Source organism: Microtus ochrogaster, chromosome 2 (assembly GCF_000317375.1).
Source record: "Microtus ochrogaster isolate Prairie Vole_2 chromosome 2, MicOch1.0, whole genome shotgun sequence".
Lineage (NCBI taxonomy): Eukaryota > Metazoa > Chordata > Mammalia > Rodentia > Cricetidae > Microtus > Microtus ochrogaster.
Window position 1 is genome coordinate 67,672,413 of NC_022010.1, and position 5,710 is coordinate 67,678,122.

Genomic DNA, 5,710 nt, shown 5'->3' on the forward strand with positions numbered 1-5,710 from the left:
TTGATATTCCTGTCCTTATTGGATGCATGCACTTCTTCTACTGTCACACCCAAGATTATAGTAGACTTCTTCTATAAAAGGAAGACCATTTCCTTTGAATGTTGTATGACACAGCTGTTTGCTGTCTACTTCTTCACTGGGGTAGAGGTGATTGTCCTGTCAGCCATGGCCTACGACCGTTATGTGGCCATTTGCAAGCCCTTACACTATTCTTCCATCATGAACTGGAGTCTTTGTGGAAATCTTGTGGTAGTTGCCTGGGTAGGAGGCTTCTTGCATTCTATTATACAAATTATCTTCACTTTGCAGCTGCCCTTCTGTGGACCCAATGTCATTGATCATTACATGTGTGACTTATTCCCATTACTGAAACTTGCCTGTACTGACACACACATTTTTGAGATTTTGGTGTTTGCCAACAGTGGGACTATCTGCATCATTATTTTTTTCTTATTGGTTGTTTCCTATGGTGTCATCTTGTTCTCTCTGAGCCCAGAGCTCTGAAGGGAAATTTAAAGCTCTCTCCACCTGTGGGTCTCACATTACTGTTGTGGTTTTGTTCTTTGTCCCATGCATATTAACTTATGCAAGACCAACATCTGCATTTTCCTTTGAGAAAAATGCTGTTGTATTTACCACAGTCTTGACACCATTGCTCAATCCTATGGTTTACACTTTCAGGAATAAGGAAATGAAGAATGCCGTCAGGAAAATGAGGAAGAAACTAATAGTGGTTTCTGACAAACATTAAATATTATCCTTGCTATGCTATGGAAATGGATGAATGGGTAAGAACATTTCATGCTGTGCAAAGATAAGAACATTGGTTTTGATTTCCAACACACATGTCAGAAGCCGAGCATCACAATGCCTCATAACCTAGTGTTGGTTTAGGACAGATAAGTAGATTCCCGAAGCTCAAAGGACTACTAATCTACTCAAAGAAAGAGATATAAAAGTTCAATCCAGAACTTATCCTAAGGCAATCAGGTAGTGCACAACAGATGAACATAATCAATGTCATTTTGTGTACTTGTATATATACATGCACAAACAGCATACTATCCTTATGTGTACAAACATGTATATGCTCCCCACTCACTTGTTTGTTTATTTCCATACAAACATCAAGAAATAAAGGGTATACTTCAAAGATAATACAATGATAAAGAAGTCAATATTTACCTATGCATTTACACATTATTTGGGTATAATGCAGAACTTAAAAAAACATTTTTTCTTTAGAGGGTCCTTCAATGTTTGAGGTGAGAAAACATTTTAATGTTTATTTTTGAGATTATAATATGAATACATTATTTCTCCTCCACCTTTTCTCCCTTTAAAAACTCCCATATACACCTCTTTGTCCTCTTTCACAGTCATGACCTTTTTAATTGATTGTTGGTATGTCCATATATGTATATACATGCATATTCCTACATATAACTGTCTCAGTCTACATAATGTTACTCATATGTACATTATAAGGGCAGAACATTTGATATTGGATAGCTAATTGGCATGCTCTTTCCTAAGAAAGACTATTTCTCGCTTCTGTCAGTCAGTTATGGTGATACAAACTGGTAGGATATGCTGATATCCTACCAGAGGCAGGAGGATACTAAGACCTCTCTTTTTGAGATTATATATTAATGATGAAATGTCTATTTAGTATTGTTACTTGACAACACAAGTTAGCATGACAATGAAATCACAGCTTTATACTCTCATAGATATAATAAAACACTGGAAGAGGTTTAAGTATTAAAATGCTTTCCATTTAAGCTATGCCATACTACAAAATTAGGTTGATAACCTGCTTGTGTATTGAGATTAAAAAAAATTAATGAATTTACTCCAAGGGAAAAATAAGATTCTAAGTGATACTGTGAGACATCATATCCACAAAATGCATCGAAAGAAACATGAATTTGAGCTGAATTCTGGATGTTCCTGTATCATTTAACTTTATTTTTAAATCCATAAGTAATTTCTCTTAGATGATGTAATAACTCATCCCAATGAGTTCTGTCACCTAATTCCATATGGGCAAAACCCATAAACTCTTCCTCTTCCAATTCATACAAAGGCAGGTGTGACAAAGGCTAAGATGCTGACAACATATCATATTTTTCCTACTCTTTACAGGGAAAGCAAACCCAGAGAAACCAAATTGAAGATTAATTTTCATAAAAGCCATGCATTTCTAACTATTGAAGTATTTTCTTTCCAATTTTTTATTATATATATATATATATATAATGATCATCAATGAAGATCATTGAGATTTAAGTATATTCTATATCACTATGGATATATTATGCTGTCTGTAGCTGGTCAAAAAGAATAATTTAATAAAGCATGCTTTCTCTTTAGTATGACTGACAGGCCAATTACTTTAATGGACAAATTACTAAATGCTTATAGTATGTTTGTCTCTCCTTAATTTTACATGGCATATTCAAAGTATTAGAACCTACAGAAGGTAGATGACATTGTATTGTATTCCCATTAGAGAGGGTATAAAAATTAATATCCAGATTAAAACAATATCTGAACAATGTGTATAAAATCACTAACAGACTAAATGTGTGATAGAAGTTCAGACATTTTGGGGTGATTTACCCATGTATTTTCTGTTAGTCATCAGACTCAAAGGAAATTCATCTTATTAATGTCATTATCCTACAAAGAGAACATTTTTCCCCAAAGTTGTTCATTTGTCCCCAAGAATTTCCTTAGAATGAACATCTGCCATCAGTGACTCAAGTGATTCATGAAGCTACTAATGCAATGTTTAAAGTAAAAGCATAAAATAAATTATTTTGTCTATAGTATACTATTCAAAACAGGTTTGTTTGTTCCATCACATATCAAAATCAAACATTTTCCTTTTATTATTTTAATTCTGAGTATTCAGTTGTAGATTCAATACTGGTAGTGATGTGCCAGGAGAAAGTGATGAGAGGCTAGGGAGATCATCTCTCCTGATGGATGTGGAAGGACTGAAATGGAAAACTGACAAGCCAAGGCTGGAGACCACAAGAGGCACATTGCATTCCAAGGTTCATTTATATTGTTACAACTCCTTTTGTAACAATGAACAAGTGTAGAGCTAAGTGGAGAGTCATGATTCACGGGTCACCATGTTTGAGGTGACGTAACACACAACACTGTTTTCTTAGTAAAACATCTAAGGTATGTCTTAAGTATTATTTAGAAATTGAAGAAGGTATCAAACATTCTTGTGTTAAAATATTTTTCTTCTCATCCTATAACTTAAATATAAAACTACAAAAATGATAGCACCAAGTAATTTGTATAAATATACAAAATAAATTGAAAGGTGAAGTCTTCAAGATAGCTCAATTGCTATCATATCTTTCATCTCATAATTTGTGGGACTTTTAAGTTTGGCTCCCTGGTAGCCATTTAAATAGCCAGGACAGTAATGGTGGTCATGCCTATAACTTTAATTCTAGGAAAATGGGACTTTAAGCATGTAACCCCAGGAAAGCTGCCTATTGTCCATTAAATAATCCTTTATCCATCAACCTTAAAGCCAGTGGGTCAAAATTAATAGACTCATATACAGGAGGAGGTATAGTTAGGAAGAAGACAGGGGTCAGCATAATTGGAATAACCACAAGAAACTGCACTGTGTACTCAATGTGGTCATGGAATACTATACACATGCATATACACATATGTATGTTTAGATATGTACATATGCATATATACACATACATATATGACCTTGTCAAAAGATCAAAAATATTCTTAGAGGAAATGTGCATTTTTATTAATGTATACATTCTCATATATTTATATATCAAGTTTTTTTTTTAAGAACAACCCTGCGAGTATTTCCCAGACCAGTATATATCCTTTCAGATTGATTAATAAATTCCGTGGAACAGAATTCAGACCTTATTATGCTTGTTGAGTATGTGAACATTTTACATAAATTGTGCATAGAGACATTACAATCTATTCAGTATACAAAAGCTTTCTCATCCTGAAAGTGAAAATGTTTTTTGTAGAACCAGCTCTCAAATTCTAAAAGCTTTGAAAGAAAATGAAAATATTACAAACTCTCAAGCAAGTGAAGAATTCACAAAGTTATTTCCCAGATACTCTTGGAGCCAGAAATTGTCCAAACCCTGGGGAGCCATGAGTAAGTCTCACAAGTAGATGACCTCTCAGGGAATGCCCATTAACTCTAGTTGCAGTTAGGAAGTGAATTTGAACCCTTCATTTTTCTGTTATTATTAAATCACATTGGATATGGGATGAAGGATGCACCTGTAATATTCTCTACCTTCACTGCTAGACCTGGTCTTCACTTTTATGTGCAGAAGGAAAAGTTGGATAAAACACGGCATTTTGGTCAAGATTACACAAATTGATTTCAGTAGAAATCACAAGATGTTTGTCTTAAGGGTTTACAAACAGTCAATACAAGGTGAGATTCATAGGCACATTTCTTCATTTATGGAGATGTTTTAAAATTGTGATCACACAATTTAAATTTGGATGATGTAGTCAGGCCAATATTTGTTTAATGTCATTTCATATTGTATTCTTGAAATTTTTAACAACTGTGATGCTCAGATTCCTTGTCTTTAATGAGGACTGTTATAGTCTAAGTAAGAGCACAGAGAAATGAATGAAATAATACCCTATACACCATGAAACATCAGTTAAAGGTAATATCTCTACAAGTGCCCAATAAATAAGTTGTTATTGTTTAAACTCCTTTCTTCTCTCCTTTCTTCATTCTTTCCCTCAACCCTTGTTTTTCTTCCTTCCTCTCCTTCTTGCTTTTTTACTTCACAGGATCTTTGTTCTCTTCCTTCCCATGTATTTTTCCAAGTTCAATAAAATTAAGATTATTTTCAGCTTCTCATCTTCAATTGAAGCCAAATTATAAAAGAGGCATCATTTTTTTCTGTACAGTTTCCAATAAAACTTTAACATTTTTCTAAATGTGTGTTCAGTTGTACATGAGTCTAGTTGCCATTCTAACGCTTTAATAAATGTAGTATGGTTTGATGTTTGTAAAAAAATACTGATATAGGGTAGTGACAAAGCTTATCAGATAAACTGCTGCTATACAATATCGAAAATGATTATAAAATGTTCTATTTGCACAACTATATACTAACACATGGCACAGGAAAGTACATTATGGTCAAATTTATTAACCTCAGAAAGTGATGTTTTCTAATATACATTCCCCTCATGCACTTAAGTTTCTCTCAGTATTGGGATTCTACCTCTGAACTTTATAGAAAATTAAGTGCTTGATGGTCTCAACTGCTTGGGTGGTAATTGTCATGGCCTGGCCCCTCTCTTAAAATGACCTGAACAACCTATGTATCAAAAGAGAAGTTTTAAAAATTCATTTGGAAGGAAATGGGGGAAAAGAGAATTCCCCTATAGTACACATAAATAATAATACATGTCAGTTGAGTCATTTAAGGAATTCAGTAGAGCAATGTGGAGGAGGAAGAAAAAGGATTAACATCTGAAATGTTTGCTTAGTTATACACACCAAATCAATTTTTATTTGTAGATAATAATTTTAGATTAAAATAAGATTGGCCTAGACAATTTAGCATAAATAGTGATTTAAATTATATTTCAACTTCAACCTATTATTATTGCTGACAACAATATTTTACTTGTTTGAAATATATTTCAAAGA

At 33.4% G+C, this 5,710-nt stretch overlaps 1 pseudogene; it reads left to right on the forward strand.

Moving 5' to 3' along the window:
• The first annotated feature begins 3 nt into the window (after positions 1–3).
• LOC102001312 lies at positions 4–751 on the forward strand (annotated as a pseudogene).
• Positions 752–5,710: the final 4,959 nt, after the last annotated feature.